This window comes from Armigeres subalbatus, chromosome 3, assembly GCF_024139115.2.
Source record: "Armigeres subalbatus isolate Guangzhou_Male chromosome 3, GZ_Asu_2, whole genome shotgun sequence".
NCBI classification, from domain to species: domain Eukaryota; kingdom Metazoa; phylum Arthropoda; class Insecta; order Diptera; family Culicidae; genus Armigeres; species Armigeres subalbatus.
Genome location: NC_085141.1, coordinates 84,479,976 through 84,497,785, shown reverse-complemented (window position 1 = coordinate 84,497,785; position 17,810 = coordinate 84,479,976). Strand labels below are relative to the sequence as shown.

At 44.4% G+C, this 17,810-nt stretch overlaps 1 protein-coding gene across 1 annotated transcript in view; it reads right to left on the bottom strand.

Moving 5' to 3' along the window:
* LOC134226697 (dopamine D2-like receptor) overlaps positions 1 to 17,810 on the bottom strand; it is a 1,014,775-nt gene that overhangs the window by 823,585 nt on the left and 173,380 nt on the right. Inside the window, exon 2 of the mRNA XM_062707645.1 lies at positions 9,815 to 10,905. The gene's annotated coding sequence lies outside the window, so the exon portion shown is untranslated. The remainder of the gene's footprint in view (positions 1 to 9,814; positions 10,906 to 17,810) is intronic.

Below are 17,810 nucleotides of genomic sequence, written 5' to 3'. Positions count from 1 at the left end.
GTACTACTGCAGCTGCTATGCGCCGCCAAGGTGGCCGATAAAGCAATTCACCCAGATGGTTGATCGGCTGACATCAGACCTGGAAGGTCGCAAGCCAGTAGTCATTGCAGGGAACTTCAATGTGTGGGCGACGGAGTGGCGAAGCCGCCTTACTAACCGGAGAGGGCAAACGCTACTAGAGGCCTTAGCTAAGCTGAACGTCGTACAAGGACGGCTACAATGACGGCTCCCGCAGTACCTTCCAGCGAAACGGAGTGGAATCGATAATAGATGTTCTGCAGTCCAAGTTTGGCCGGAGTCCTGCTCTGGAGGGCCAAAGACGGCTATACTCATAGTGACCATCTGGCTATCCGGTACAGCAGCGAGCCAAAGAGAGGAAATTGGGGAGCTACTCCTCCTACAACCAGAGCGTGGAAGGTTGCCCACTTTGACAGTAGAACCTTCAGTGAAGCTTTGCGCCTGGAGGAAAACACGGAAAGTTTGAGTGGGGATGAACTGGCTGCGGTTCTGTCACGAGCGTGCGACGCTACCATGCCGAGGAAGGCACGACCGCGGAATTGTCGACCACAGGTATACTGGTGGAGCGAGCATATTGCAGCCCTTCGAGCAGCCTGCCTCCGGACTAGAAGAAAAACGTAAAGGACATGCTCGGCGGAAGTGAGGGAGGAACGCATCGAGCAATTCAAAGCAGCGAGACAAGGCCATCAAAGAAAGCAAGAAAGCCTGCTTCGACAGATTGTTCCAGAGCACCATTTCGAACCCATAGGGAGATGCCTATAGGGTGGTGATGGCCAAAACAAGAGGAGCACTGGCACCTCCTGAACGATGTCCAATGAGGCTGAAGACGATAATCGAAGCACTATTCCCGTACCACGGCCCAACCCATGGTAGATAGTAGGAGCAAATGACGAAGCAGTGGCGAGGGTGACGGTAGAGGAGCTAATGACGGTGGCAACGTCTCTCGACCCGAGTAAAGCACCTGGTCCGGACGGGATCCCGAACATGGTGTTGAAGGCAGCCATAATGACTAATCCGGACATGTTTAGGTTAGCCATGCAGAGGTGTCTGGATGAGCGGAAATTCCCGGATATATGGAAGCGACAGCGTTTGGTCCTGTTACCGAAGCCTGGTAAGCCACCAGGAGACCCCTCAGCGTACAGACCAATCTGTCTAATAGACACGGTAGGGAAGCTACTGGAGAAGTTGATCCTGAACAGGCTGTCGCCGTACGTGGAGGAGATGGGAGGATTATCTAGCGAGTAATTCGGCTTTCGGAGAGGAAGGTGGGTGCCATTAAATCGGTGGTTGACACTGCAAAAGTCGCCATCAAATGCAAGCGGCGTGGAATACGTTACTGCACAGTAATAACACTCGATGTGCGTAATGCATTCAATAGTGCATGCTTGATGGAGATCGCGAACTCGCTGCTTCGCCTGGGAGTACCGGTAGGGCTGTACAAGATTCTGGGAAGTTACTTACAGAATCGAGTATTGGTCTACGAGACAGACGAAGGCTTGTTTAGCGTCCCCATCACGGCAGGTGTCCCACAGGGATCAATTTTGGGTCCATTGCTGTGGAACGTGATGTACGATGGCGTGCTGAGGTTAAAGCTCCCACCAGGAGTCAAGTTAGTGGGATTCGCCAATGACGTAACTACGACCGTTTACGGAGAATGCATCGAGGGGGTCGAATGAACTGCAGCCTATTCGATCAACCTAGTGGAGGAATGGATGCGCAGCGAGATCTCCAAAAGATCTCTGAAACAATTGGGGTGATGCTCGACGATAAGTTGAGCTTTAAAATTCACGCCGACTACGCCTGAAAGTGCGCGTCGACGGCGATAGCGACACTATCGAGGATGATGGCGAACAGCTCTAGGGTGTGCTCCAGCAAGAGCAGATTGCTGGCAAGCGTGGCGGTTTCAATACTACGATACGGAGGTCCAGACTGGGCATCGGCGTTGAGTGTAAACTGCACGTGTGATAGCTGGAGAGTACTCATAGGCTAATGTGCCTGAGAGTCATCAGCGCATATCACACCGTATCTCGCGAAGCGGCATGTGTACTCGCGGGCATGATGCCCATCAAACTGGTAGTGAAGGAAGACGAGGAGTACTACGCCCTCAAGGGCACCGATAACGCTCGAAGGAATATCAAGGCAGCAATGGTAGTCAAATGGCAGAGGGAGTGGTACAACTCGGCTAAGGGAAGGTGGACCCACCGCCTAGTCCCAAGTGTGTCGGCATGGATTAGCAGACCTCATGGAGAGCTAAACTTTGGCTTGACCCAGTTCTTAACAGGCCACGGATGCTTCAAGTGGTACCTACACAGATTTGAACACGCGGCTTCTCCCGCCTGTCCGCAATGCCCAGACGGGACAGAAACGGTTGAACACATCTTGTTCACATGCCCCCGGTTCGAAACGGAGAGGCGTGCGATGTTGGGAGCATGTGGAACGGACACTACCAACGATAACATCGTCAGAAAAATGTATCAGAATCCAGAACTGTGGAGGACGTCCAGGATAACCGACATCCTACAACGAAGTTGGCGAATAGAGCAGCAGCAGGTAGTCTTTACGGATAACGGATCGTGAGTACTCCGCCGCGGAAGTAGTGAATATATATGTCGGTAATGGATGGGAACGCCAGCGCCAGCTACCGCGCGTAGCCTCAGAACGTGACGAAACGGACGGTTTCGGAGGAGCTCCCGCTTTCGGGGAACTTCTCGTCGGAGTATGTTAGATCCGCCGTCGGGGACTATCTGAGTCATTCACGATCGCGACCGGGGCGAGAGCTGAATGGCTCAAGGCAATTGAAACTCGGAGTAGGCTAGGCCCACCGCCGGGGACCAGCTGAGTAGATCGTGGCGTGCGAATGCACCGGCTCCGGGTCGTCGGGGCACCATTGAACCGGAAGTTATCTCCACCCGGAATCCTTGGATTGACCTCGGCACTCGTCCGGTCACCCGTTGAGACGGGTCGACGGTCACGGAGGAACTTCCGATATCGGGGAACTCCCCGTCGGAGTAGGATTGATCCACCACCGGGGACTATCCGAGTAGTTCGCGACCAAGGCGTGAGCTATATGGCTCATCGGTTAAGCAAGAAGCTAAAAGGCGCAGTGCATGAGAAATCGGTTAATCGGAGTAGGCTAGGTCCACCGCCGGGGACCAGTTGAGTAGATCGTGGCGCGCGAAGGCACAGGCTTCGGTCGTCGGGGTACCACTAAACCGGAAACTATCTCCACCCGGAATCTTTGGTCTGATCTCGGCACTCGTTCGGTCACCCGTTGAAGTGAGAATGTGCGTAGGACTTGAGCGGATCTATGAACATGCTAACCAGGTGAAAGTGTAGTGTTGGTAAGGTAACAGCCTTCCACGGATGCGGGTCGTCGGTATCGGGGGAGCTTCCGCCGCCGGGGACTATCTGAGTAGCTTGCGATTACGTTGAGAGCTAAATGGCTCTAAAAATAAAAAGAAAATAGATATGGTGCTGAATGGCACAAGGAAAAACTAAAGGGCTCAAAGGCTCAACGCTTTTGTGAGCTTGCTGACACCAACAAGGGAGCCAAAAGGCTCAGACGTAGCACAAAACATTTTTACCAGTTAAATGTGATTCCAATGTTATTTTTGTTTCCACCGTGTTATGACAGGTCGACAGGTCGATCGGTGATGTGGGTTACTGCGTTTAATTTGTAAATTCCCTGCAAACCGTACTACCGCAACTATAGGAACACCCACGACTATCGGAACTGTTACCCTAGCTATGGAAAATTATGGACGAGAACAGCTTACCTGGGAAGCTTACCAGACTGATCAAAGCAACGGTGGATGGTGTGCAAAACTGTGTGAAGATTTAGGGCAAGCATTCCAGTTCGTTCGAATCGCGCCGATGACTATAACAAGGTGATGGGGGACTTTCGCGCCTGTTGTTCAACATTGCGCTAGAAGGTGTCATGCGGAGAGCCAGGTGTAACAGCCGGGGTACGATTTTCAATAGATCCAGTCAATTCATTTGTTTCGCGGATTACATGAACATTGTCTACCAAACATTTGCAAAAGTGGAAGAACTGTATACCCGCCTGAAACGTGGAGAGTTCAGGTTCTAAAAAAGTTTCTATTATAATGGCAATATGAACCTTTTGAACTGTTAGTAAGTTGAATAATTCATCTTCATTTTCCTTTAAAGAGCGGGCATTCATATTTAAAATTAAAAAAAAAATATTTTGATTTATTAAAACGAAGTTCAATAACACTTTTTTGTTTAAATTTGATTCAAACCTGAATAGCCTCAGTTTTAGTATTTTCTTTGATCGGGAAGGGCCGTTTGGCCGAATGCCACTAGGTCGAAAGTTGTTTGGCTGAATATACCATTTGGCCGAAAAATTCGTCTGGCCGAAAGGGTCATTTGGTCGAAAGAGTCATTCGGTCGAAAGGGTCATTTGGCCGAATAGGGCATTTGGCCGAATAGGCCATTTAAAAAGTGAGAAATGAGGAGTGAGAAGTGATACGTCTCACTTATCATTCCTCATTCCTCACTTCTCACTGTAAAAAATGAGAAGCATGAAGCGGGTAGTCAGACGTCTCGCTATTCATTTCGCGCTTCTCTTTCTACAGTGAGAAGAGAAAAATGAATAGTGATACGTCTCATTATTCACTTCTCACGACGTCTCACTACTCACTTCGCGCTTCTCATTTCTTACACTGAGAAGTGAGAAATGAGGAGTGAGAATTGAGACGTCTCACGAGCGTGAAGTGAGTAGTGAGACGTCTCACTACCCACTTCCAGTGTGGATAAAAACTCAAATTCTCAAATCTCATCCACGATTCAAATCGCGAGGCAAACCTCATCCGACTCATGGCCCAAAGAATCCCCCATGATTCGACACGCGATTTGCATCATTGTGGGATTTTTGCGTGTTCTTCTTCGGTAAATTAATCGGAATAACTTTCTTTGCTTAAAACAATGGATAGCAAATTCATACGTTTCGATTGGGTATTGACATTTTTTTGAGCAAAATCATTTTTCGACTAATGAACGAAACGATGCGACTTTGCATGAAAAACTCATGCGTGATGCTCTCCATGAAGAATCGCAAGCAAGTCAGCTCTCGCATGAGGCTTCGATGAGTGAGATTTGAGCATGATTCTACCAACACTGCCCACTTTGTACTACTCAATTTTCACAGTGAGAGGTGAGAAATGAGGAGTGAGAAGTAAGGCGTCTCATTTCTCACTCCTCAATTCTCACTTCTCGCTGTAAAAAGTGAGTAGTGAGACGTCTCACGACCCACTTCATTTTTCTCACTTTTTAAAGTGAGAAGTGAGAAGTGAGACGTCTATCTTCTCACTCCTAACTTCTCACTTTCTCAATGTCCTATTCGACCAAATGTCCTATTCGGCCAAATGACCCTTTCGGCCATATTACCTTTTCGGCCAAACGACCCGTTCGGTCAAATGATTCTTTCGGTCAAATGACTTTCGGCCAAAATACCCTTTCAGCCTAATGACCCTTTCAGCCAAATGACCCGTTCGGCCAAAAGACCCTTTAGACCAGATGAATTTTGGCCAGATGGGTTTCCCTAGCAGCACGCATGTTCCACATAATCTACTGGAACTCATATATGACCAGATTCAGTCACAATCAAGTTGCTGCAACCATTTTTGACTAACTTGTGCTGCTCGGGTTCGGCCTAGTGGCATTCGGCCAAATGGCTTTCGGCCAAACGACCCTTCCCCCATTTGACATAACGCTCATTTTACAAAACGGACATATGGCATAAATGAGAACAACGTCAAAAGTGAGGGTCATTTGACTTAACAGACATTTGGCATAATTTTATTCTGGTTTTCACTAAATTAGTTGCTTGTCTAAGTGCTGCTGAAAAAAACTGGAATAATGAATACAATACCGGTGTATAATAATATTGAAAATACTTAATCATTCCGTATTGCGAATTCTTCTTTAAAGGTAGGCGTTTGCTCGGAATATGGACATGGTGGATGCGATCTCTTCTTTAAAAGTAGGCACTTGCTCGGATCAAGGCAATGGTGAATGTGATCCCTTAATGAAAACTAGGCGTTTGTTCGGATTAAGGCAATGGGGAATGTAATCTCTAATCTTAACGTGGGCGCTTGCCAGGATTAGGGTATGTACGATGGATGTGATCCCTTTTTTAAAAGTAGGCGCCGGCCCTGGTTGAGGCAATATGATGGATGTGATTCCTTCTTCAAAAGTAGGCGCTCATCCGGATTAAGGCAATGGTTAATGTGATCCCGCCTTTAAAAGAAAGCGCTTGCTCAGAATAAGGCAATGGTGAATATGAACCCTTCTTTGAAGGTGAGCGCATGCCCGGAATTAGAAGTAGACCCTTCTTTACAAGAAGACGCTTTCATGGGTTAAGGTAATGGCAATTAAGGCAATGGGGATGTGCCTTCTTTAAAAGTAGTAGTTTGCCCAGAATAAGGTTATGGTCGCATTTAAGTCAATTTTGAAGTGGATTTGATCCCTTCTTCAAAAGAAGTAATTTGTCCGGCTTCAAGCAACGGGAATTGAGATTTTTTTTTGGAAGTGGCCGTTTGCCTACAGCAAGTGAATGATGAATGGGATCTCTTCCTCAAGAGTAGTTCTTCCGTTGCGTTTGTCCGTCTTTTTGAAAAATGTCTTCCAGCACTCTAAATTTATTAGAACGTATCCTTGATATACTTCATCTACGTAAAAAAAATACATCGAATAACCCTTTCTCTTTCACACTTCAAAACTATGCCGAATGTCCGTTATACCAAATGGTCTTTATGTCAAATGAACGTCATTTGCCAAATGACCCAGACCCTGGCCAAAGAAAGATAACTAATCAATTAACTGTTGGTCATATGGCCCTAGATGAACTCCCTTGCGTAATTTCCTCTTTCGATCTTTTTTTGAACTTTAATATTATTTATTTTTGAGTTTTGTGTCTTAGTGGTTCTTACATTTGAAGTGGCGGCCACATGACCATTCATCTTTTTAATTTGTTTTATGTTTTATGTGTAACCCTTTCAGGCCCACGGGGTCATATATGACCACAACAGAAAAATAAGTCTATGAAATGCACGATGGATAAAATTCAACGCTTTTATTTTTTATTACCAGACTAAGGCCGTAGTGGCCTGTGCAATACATAAAAGTCTTCTCCATTCAACTCGGTCCATGGCTGCACTTCGCCAGTCACGCAGTCTGCGGAGGGTCCACAAACCGTCTTCAAACTGATCGATCCACCTTGCTCGCTGCGCACCTCACCTTCTTGTGCCCGTCGGATCGCTGTCGAGAATGATTTTCACCGGATTACTGTCCGACATTCTGGCTACGTGCCCGGCCCACCGCAGTATTCCGATTTTCGTGGTGTGAATGATGAATGGTTCTCCCAACAGCTGATGCAACTCGTGGTTCATTCGCCTCCTCCCCGTACCGTCCGCAATATGCACCCCACCAAAGATGGTACGCAGCACTTTCCTTTCGAAAACTCCCAGTGCGCGTTGGTCCTCCGCGAGCATCGTCCAGGTTTCGTGTCCGTAGAGGACTACCGGTCTAATGAGCGTTTTGTAGAAAGTAAGTTTGGTACGGCGGGAACTCTATTCGATCGGAGCGTTTTGCGGAGTCCAAAGTACGTACGATTTCCTGCCATGATGCGTCTCCGAATTTCAGTGCAGCGCTCTAGCCAGTGCCTCACCATCTGTGTTTAAACAGCTCTCCTGGTAGTTGGTCGGAGCTTTGTTGTTTTTCAGTCAGCCGATCTCCTCCTGGATTTCCTGGAGATTCGGAGCTGGAGCCACCGTACCTAAATCAGCGGCTGCGGTGCTTCCAATGGCGGATCGAATATCTCTCCAGCCATCTTCAAGAGACGCTGCGCCTAGCTGCTCTTCCGTTGGGAGTGCCACTTCCAGCTGGTGCGCGTAGTCTTGGGCTAGTTTACCGTCTTGTAGCCGCCTTATGTTTAGCTGTGGCGGACGACTCCGACGCGTGTTGTACACCGTCGATAGTTTTAAGCGCAGGCATACTGCAACGAGGTAGTGGTCGGATTCAATATTAGCACTGCAGTAAGTGCGTACGTTCGTGATGTCGGAGAAGAATTTGCCGTCGATTAGAAGGTGGTCGATTTGGTTTTCCGTTACTTGATTAGGTGATTTCCATGTGGCCTTGTAGATATTCTTGCGGAAGAAAAAGTGCTTCGGACTACCATTCCGCGGGAGGCTGCAAAGTTTATGCATCGTTGAACGTTGTCGTTCGATACGGTATGCAAACTATCCGGTCCGATAACCGGTCTATACATTTCCTCCCATCCTACCTGTGCGTTCATGTCACCGATGACGATTTTGACGTCCCACAGTGGGCATCCATCGTATGTCTGCTCCAGCTGTGCATAGAACGCTTCAGCTCCCTACGTGTGGGCTGTGCACGTTGATGATGCTATAGTTGAAGAATCGGCATTTTATCCTCAGCTTGCACATCCTTGCGTTGATTGGCTGCCACCCAATCACGCGTTGGCGCATCATTATCTTCTATGTCGTTTGTAATGGTTGTATTTAAAGGCGGTTTATTGGGCCTGCGCAAACCTCCTGTCTCGTCGGAGGGCTGTCGTGTCAGGGCTGTTTAGAGTCCCACCTAACACTTGTGCGCGGGTGATAAATCTAGAAGACTTTTATCGGAAGTATAGGTTGAACACCGCCAAGAAACACTTCGAAAACCACATTGAAGTGCAATACTAATTAGACGTATGAACGGTAGTGAGACGCCATTGTTAATTGACAACGTCATGTTATACAGGGCACATACATTCACAACCAAACGTAGACTCTAAATATCTGAAGAAGGTAAAATTCACGGAAACGTAGGAAAATAGACGCAACAACGATTTAACTGCTTTATAATACTGGAAGAGACGATAATAGTCAAACAAATTTAAGCACAACTATCGAAAGCATGCCATCAAACAACTTTATGCCAAACGGGGTACAATCATTTACACTGCAGTTTGATAACCTAGATAATCTCTTTCGATCTTTCATTAGCGTTTGTTTTCACCGATCATGCCATAAGCAAATAAATCATCTTCTTGTGAAAGGTTCAAAATTAAAAATTATTCTGTCCTAGCATTTCGATTTACGATTTCTCTATGAGTGCATTTTCTTGGAGTTTTACCTAGGCGATATCCAGGTATCGCTCTAACCTGTTGACAAGCGATTTCTTATGTATTCATTAACTAGTGTATTGAAGGAAACACTGTGATATCCGCCTAATAATATTAAACAAGGACGGTAAAACTGTTCAAAGTAATTAATAATTACCAACCCAAAGTTTCCTGTGGTTGAAGTATGGAAGATCAACATTTAGAACAAATTCTATACTGTGGATATCCTTGCCCACTAAGGGCCGATGCCCACGTAGCGTTTTTTTTTTCAAACTGCGTGCACGCCGCGTCCACGCTACATACCCAGCATCAAATCTAGTCGTGCACACGTTTACGTGTGCATTACTCGATTTGATGCTTGATACCTTGCGCGAACGCGGCGTGCACGCAGCGTAAAAAACCGCTACGTGGACATCGGACCTAATACACCATAGAATGTTTGGCTCTATTTCAAAGTTGTAAATTGCAAACAAACATGGATCATTGACTTCATTCAATGATCTGTATCAATAGCATACAGAAATGATTGTTTAATTTGAAAGCAGCATAGCATTATTCTATTATACCGATTACAGGATCCATGATTCAAGTATACAGTGTTTTGAGTGGTTTAATTGAAATTCTCATATAATAAAAAGTACAAATTACCTGATATCCTCACTCATTTGTGTTAGTCATGCACCAATTCGTGCATCTATGGAACTCATTAATTCAATAAACCACTTCCACATTTCAACGTCACAATTTTCGCGCCAATTTTCTCTCGCCCACGCACTGGAGAAACAGATCCTCATTAACCGTTACGCTCGCTAGGGTGCGATCCATCCAGAGACGGCACAAAAACCGAACCGCCCGAAAAACGAAATTCAACCAAGTACCGCAGTTTTACCCAGCGTGTACGTCCGTTTGTTTCTGTCCTCTCGTGGGCCCGATTACGTAAAAGGGTAATTACTGCTCTTCCCGTCACCGGATTTAATACGCAATCAAATTTTCACTCGTACCGGAAATGGTCCGCTCTAGCTCGAGCCATCGGCAGCTCAGCCCGGTTCTGGGGAAGCGTGGCCGTTTTGGATTTGTATATCGCCGGCGCTCCGTGGGGTACCATCGCCACCCGGAGCCGATAATTAATTATTGATTGCGTTGAATTTTTCATTTCGGCAGCTGTGCACTCTTCCGGGGCCCCTTCCACCACCGAATCCCGAGCGGAAAACGAGCCGAATATTTCACATTCTATGGCGCGTTCCGGTTCGACATTAATTATAGTGCTGCGTTTGCGGTGGTGGTGGCGTTTGCTGGGGCATTAATTCACTGCCGTGGACGGTTGAGATGAACGTTCACTGCTGCATACATCCAGACATCGCGGAAAAATCCCACCCCTGGAAGATCGACCACGAGTGAGGTGCGAGTGAGGGGAAGGGTGAGTTATGCTGAAAACCACCCCTGGAGTGGCATACTTAATCTCATTATTTCGGCAAATTATTTCTGCTATTTTGTTTGCGTGCTTTCTGATAATGATGCCGACAGCGAGTTCAAGAGATTTTCCTCCGTTTGTTTGCAGTCCACTCATGCGCGGTCAGTTGAGCTAGCGAGGGTGTAGTTTCGTAATTTAATTTATTAAACGCTGCACAAGAGCGGTGCATGAGTGGCGGCGAGGTCAAAATGCAACCGCGTTGTGATGTGCCGAAAAGAGGGTGCCGTTTTTTTATCCCGAAATCCAGCTCAATTTCATGGTCCAATGCCTGAAAAGAATGGGATACAAAGCAAATTAATGAGATGTTGCAAATTTTTAAGTGGCTATTAATTATTGTAGGCGGGTAATTAAAAATTCAATTACCACTTGTTGAATATAATTTATACTTTTACGCAGATTGTAAATTAAATTGAGCGAATTGAGGAATAGAATTATTATCCTAGCATATGGATTGCGAAATTAATTGGATCTGTACTAATTTTAAATTGGATATTCTTTCCGAGTTAATTTAATTGCTCTAATTTATATAACACACCTTGTACCGGTATCAAAATGAAGCCATAAATCCATCGCAGTTTTTTTTACTCTAAATCGCTCTATTTCTTTTACTGGTTCAGAATTTTTATCATTTAGCTATTAAATGACAATTGAAATCCAATTTAAAATATCATTGGTATGAATTTTAACCCTTAAAGGCGCAAGCCGATTTTTTTAAAAATCGCCGGAAATATTTTTAACGTAAGTAACCATTGAAATCATTAACATTAAACGTATTTTCGGTTTGTTGTTTTAAAACAACATTGCGCATTTAAGGGTTAAATGAGTTCGGATTTCCGATTGACACGTGCATTCGTGCCTAGCATTTCCGTTAAAAGTAAGAAGCGAAAGAATGATGAGAAAACTAATTTATAAACTTTCTGCTGATCTTCCGTGACAATGTAAACGCCAGTTCAAGAAATCGTTATATTTTCCCATGCAATAAGAAGGTACAACTGAACGTCAGTTCTTGAACGTAGGGCCCATTTCAGTTGCCCTGAAATAAAATTAAAATTCATAACTTGCTCTATATAGCCGGCTCCACTTGAATGCTAACAAAAAGGAAAACAAGTCTTTATCGATTTTCATCCTAGGCAATGGAGAAATTTTCCAGGGGGGAGTAGGAAAAAACCTCTTGAGACACGTTCCATCCCATCAGCAGCGGCCGCCCGGAGGTCAGCAACGTCGACGGCCGGTAGCAATCAGCCGACATTATCACGCCCGGAATTCATCCCATCCGTTTCGGAGACAGCCCCGGGAAGCGTTCGCCCATTTGGTCCCATTTCTGTCGTTCTGTCATCATTTCACTTTTGGCGTCCCTTCTCGTCGCTGTCAAGTAATGAATTTAATTATGTATCCCTCGTCACCGTCTCATTTTAATCTTTGGCCGAAATGCAGTTGTGATTTTTGGATCCGCTATATTTTTTCTAGCAATCACAATACGCATGTTTCTTTTTTTTCGGTGGATCCCCTGTAGATTTGTCGAGTTACTGTCATCGAGATTCAGAAGTGGCTTCGTTCGTTCGAGCTGTATTCATTTTGGTTAGAAACGACGATTTTTCGTTGCTTCAGTTGGTTCCATTCCAGTAAAACAAATTGAACCAATTCTTGCTTTGACGTTTAACATTGACGGATTTCTTACCTACCGTTGATGATTCTTTTATTCAGCGCGCTCAGAAAGTGATTTTCGTGATAGTGATAGAGATGTCCTTTCAATTATTTTAATTATTTTGGAGAGGAAATATTGTTTCGCGACTTTGAAAATGTGTTTTCATCATTTTATGATGACAAATGAACATCCACATTTCATCTGTTTGATCGTTGGTTGTAAAATATCGTTCATATTTGCAAGAAGAACTCTGCTTTGGATGTGTTTCAATCTCCTTTCCAGGAAAATACATTCTCACACAATGAGAGACCTTCATGCTTAGCGATTGCTTGAGTAAATTTTTGCAGTAGTCGCTCAGTTTCTGAAAAACGAGTTACTATTTGCCATTTCATTGGGTTTTCTAGCTCATACTTGCTCTAATCCAAAAATAAATGTACTTTCTTGCAAAGTCTATAGACTATACCTATAAGCTTTTATTGATATTTGCCTTCCCGGGCAAAGATTTCTACTTTTTGAAGAACCCCTGTAGGTCAACTTCACGAGGAGATTCACGGCATACAAAAAACAAGGCAGGCTCATAACCTATGTAAACATTCATTTTGAATGTAAACATGTGTCGTCACTACTATCTTCGCACAAGCTGAACCGAGACGATGCTCTACGGTCTCAGCATGCTTACTTTTGTACTCTAACATGTAGCGATAAAATATGCGTCACTCTGGAAGTGTCATTTTTCTTACGAGCCTACCTTGTTGTCTGTATACCGTGAAGAGATTGAAGCAAGGCATGACCCAAAGAGGATGCACTTTTTGTGTGCTCCCCGTGTTTGTCAGAATCTGAGACGTCAGAATTAGATAAGTTTTGTCAAGTTTTCTTTTCCAAGTAATGTTTACCGTGTCCGAGAAACGTCGGAAGTTGCCCTCTGTCGGTAAGTGGACAACTCGAAACAACACGGAAGCTACCTCGAGAACTAAATCTGACTGTAAAATATGTTGAAAAGTCAGCTTTTTTCCATAACATCACTTGGTCACTATTTTGAGTCTAGTCACTAAAAAGTCACTATTTTTCGGAAAATGGTCACTAGAGTCACTATTTTTGCATTGCCTATTGTATAAAAGTTCAAAATAAAAAAATTTGTGCCTACTACTATTATTAACAGCCAAATCAAATATGAACCTGGTAGCAATATATTGAATTTGGGAATATGTACCAAAGAAGTTCTAAGCGTGTTGTAAAATTGGTGAGGTAATTTCCGGTTCATGTCAACTATAGTTGATCTATGATATATGATCTTGTTCTCCACGAATGTAATTTATTATAATGCGAAAGGCTGACCTCGAGTATAGAGTACATAATTGAGGAGTATTGAAATACGAACCACGTCTGTTGGTGAGCGCTTCCTCCGGTGAAAAAGATAGTGAACAGTCTCAGTTTCATGTTTGATGTTTCTCAACGTAAGGGAGAATAATGAGCAATAAGGGCATCGATGACAGAAAGTACATGACGATTATTAAATGGTTGTTTAAGGTCACTCCTCACGGAATCCAAACTTCAAAGCACTCGCGCTTTCGGGGGCACACCACTCGATACGGAAGCAACGCACAACTGTCAAAACAAAATAAAATTCAAATAATTTTGAGGATTTTCAAAACATTCTTTAACAAATCTGAGAAGTTTTTTGATTTTTTTCATTTTAACATTTATTTTTTATTATCCCCCCCCCCCCCCTCTGGCCTTTCGGAGACCAGCAGGACAAAAGTTAATTCAATATTTGTAACGGCCTTATTTCAGAAATATCACATTTTTATAAAAAGATTCTGTTTATTAGCAATTAAGAATAGATACCCAAAAAAACTAGTGTGGAGGTGAATGAATTGGTCGGATTTTAAAAATCTATATACCGTTATGGCTCAAATTACGAACATGGCTCATATTTCAAACACATTTAGGCTTTATTCATGTAATTCTTTAGTTGGTTTGTAATTTTGATGTGGGAAAATCGATGAAAATGTTAGTTTGCCGTCGGTGAAACGCCAGTGTACGGAATATTAGTCATGTTCAGGATTTGAGCCAAAACGGTATACTCGGAAACTACTGAACCGATCAGCGTAAAATTTTGTATAAGGCGTTTTTCTGACCAAGAAAGGTTCTTAAGATGGTTCAGAGACGAGCCAGCCTAGAGCTGAAGGTTTCATTTTTTTCAATCTTTCGTTTATTTGGAAGGCTCATTTGCCGTGAAGCGTTACGGAGCCGAAATCAAGTTTAACAATACATTTCTTGATTCTTATACATAGTGTTAGTTTTGGGGAACCGAAAGACTCGCGGTTTAGTCGAGGTTAGGGAATACAATAATACTGTAGGAAAGGAAAGGATTTTAGGATGCTTAAGTAATTACGATGCTGATGTTCACAAAGTTGACATTCCTCGCATTTTTACCATCTGTAACGGGTCAAACAAGCTTTTTTTGGGAGACAACGACGAGAGGAAGACATACGGAAGGGATTAACGACAGACATTGAAATGTACAACAAGAGGAAGACATTCGACATGGGGTACGACAGACTAGAGAATGGGCAGACAATTATTACAGTCTTACATCAGCAACTTTCAAAAATTGGTGGACCAGGGACATGTACTCGAGATCAAGGCATCGCAGCATGCGTGAACAAATAAAAATGACAGTTGTGCGTTGCTTCCGTATCGAGTGGTGTGCCCCCGAAAACGCGAGCACTTTGAAACTTGGATTCTGTCAGGAGTGACCTTAAAGTGTAGTGATTGGACATTAGACGACACATGGTTCGAATGAAGTCTCGTCCCATATTCAATTTTTTGAACCATGGACGCTTCGACACCTGCAGGCGAATTGAATACAGCCATCTACCCAACTCCCCATTTGTCCATTCTGTCCATCTGTTGCCAGCTGTTCAAGGTTTCCTGACGAACTAATGTGAAAAATTCATCGACGGTGATTTTCCGATCATAAATATCACCTTCCATAGCACCCACCTTAGCCAAAGAGTCCGCTTTCTCATTTCCCGAGATCGAGCAATGAGAATTGACCTTAGCCATGGTGATTGTGTACGACTGTTTGATAAAGCTCTCAAAGCTTTCCGTATCCCATTCAGAAGATACGCTGAGTGCTTAACCGGTTTCATTCACCAAACAGCCTCCAAGGAACTTAGACTGTCGGTGAAGATGAAAAAGTGGCCAGGTAGGGATGTGATTTGCTCGAGTGAATAGTGTATAGCTGCTAGCTCAGCAGTATACACGGAACAAGGCTCTTTGAGCTTAAAGTAGGCGCTATGAAAAACGTTGAAAACACCGAAACCAGTGGAGTCATCCATTTTTGACCCGTCTGTGAAAAAGCTTCTCTCCTCATTGGCGTGCCCGTATTTGCTTGCAAATAATGGAGGTATGACCTCCGCACAAAGGAAGTCTGGTATTCCATGAACCCCCTGCACCGAATCCGGACAAACTTTCTTTGCGAAGTCCAGTATCCACCGCGACGAGCTTTCACGATCTTCATTTACGGACGACGCGTTGCGCATTCTTCTCCCGAAGGTCCACAGAGTTTTCATTGAAGTCTCGCGCGATAAACCTTCAACAAAAGTGCGCCAATATCCACGTTTCTTCACTTTGACCATTTTCTTGAACTGGATCTCGAGCGCGATGTACCATTTGTGAAGAATGATCGAACCGTGTTTCCGAAATTCTTTGAACGCGGCGAATTTCTTGCGATAAAGTTGTGTACACTCGACATCCCACCACAGACTGGGTGGTTTGCTACGAACCGATGCTCCTGGCACTGGCCGGCTTTGTGCCTGAAGAGCGCTGTCAAGGATCAACTGGGATAGAAACTCGTACTCTTCTCGCGGGGAAGTGCTTCTATCGACATTACGCCATCAATGATGCCCTCCGCATATGTGAATCGATGTGCTTCGTGAGGTCATATGAGAGGTCGATAGAAACAGATTGATTACGTCCATTGGAAATCGAGACTTCGATCGGCAAATGATCACTACCATGGGGATCTTGGACCACCTTCCAAGTACAGTCCAACGATAATGAGCTCGAACAAATAGAAAGATCTAGACGACTATCTCTTGCTGGACGAGCCACTCGTGTAACTTCTCCTGTATTCAAAATTGACATATTAAAGTCGTCGCAGAGGTCGCATATCATTTTTGAACGGTTGTCGTCGTACAGTTCCCCCCAGCCTGTTCCGTGGGAGTTAAAATCTCCCAAGAGCAACCGTGGCTCGGGCATAACCGAGCAGATGTGCGAGAGATCTCTATGAGATATCGCGGTGTTTGGAGAAAGATATACCGAGGTGATACTGAGGTCTTTTCCTCGAATAGTCACCTGACATGCGACAGATCGCAGGATCGACTCTATAGAATGAGTGCTGTTTTTTTATCCCTAAAAGCACCCCTCCATATCGATTTACCCGATCGCGGCGGATCATGTTGAAATCAGGAAAATGAAGGTTTGCATCTGGTGTTAGCCAAGTTTCACATAAAGCAAAAGCATCGCATTGTAATTTGTTAACTAAAAATTTGAAAATATCTAATTTTGGAAGAAAACTTCTACAGTTCCACTGTAGAATCGAAATCATGTTACCCTTATTGGCTAAGTTAGCCATCGAAGGATACAAATGACTCGAGGAGGGGCATTTTCGAAGCCAGCTGCTTCAGGAAAGGAGTCATAATAGGAAGAACAGTTTTGACCATGTTCTTCACGGGGTCGGAAGCATCAAAGAAGTTGAGGATGAACTCCACGATGCCAGAAAGTGTGAACATTGGAGCGCTCGAGAGTTCTTCTGCTCGCTCTCTATGTTCTCTTTCCGACTGAGAAATCGCAAAAATTGGGGCATCTGGGATTTTAGATGTTCCCGGAAGCGGTGGAAACTCTCGATCATCCTGATGTGACATCACAAAAGTTGAAATTTTTTTGTATTCCACCCGCTTTGAATTTGACCATGTTGGATTGGGGCTCACTTTGAGGGTGTTTTCTAGGCTTTTTCGATGGTCGCTGGCTCTGTGTTATTATCTTCCTCGTTGAGTCATTGAAAACAAAGGGACCCGGAAAAGGTGACGCAAAAAGAGTCAGACGGGGAATAAATCCGCTTCTCTCACCGAATACATTTGTTTGCAATCTAGTATCGCAACAGGAGGCAAAGAAACGTTCTTGAAACGACCGAAACCTTGTTTCAAATCGTCGCATGTCATACTTCCCTCCGTCACCACCCCCGCGATCTCACACACTGCTGACGGTACCGTTTTGCCTCGAATTGCCGGACGCTTCGAAAGCCGGACACTTCAATTGTTATTTGACTTTATTTATCATCTTAACAAGTATTTCTTGGGTTATCAATACAGGGAACGATTGTTAGACTTGAAACCATTTTAACAAATGTAAGTAATCCGTGATCAGTGGTAAAAACTTGAAATTTGGAGGTAAAAGTTAAAGGCATGTCATAATCAACGCTGAATTTCGTTTTTCTAAGAATGCAGCTTAAGTCTCAGCAT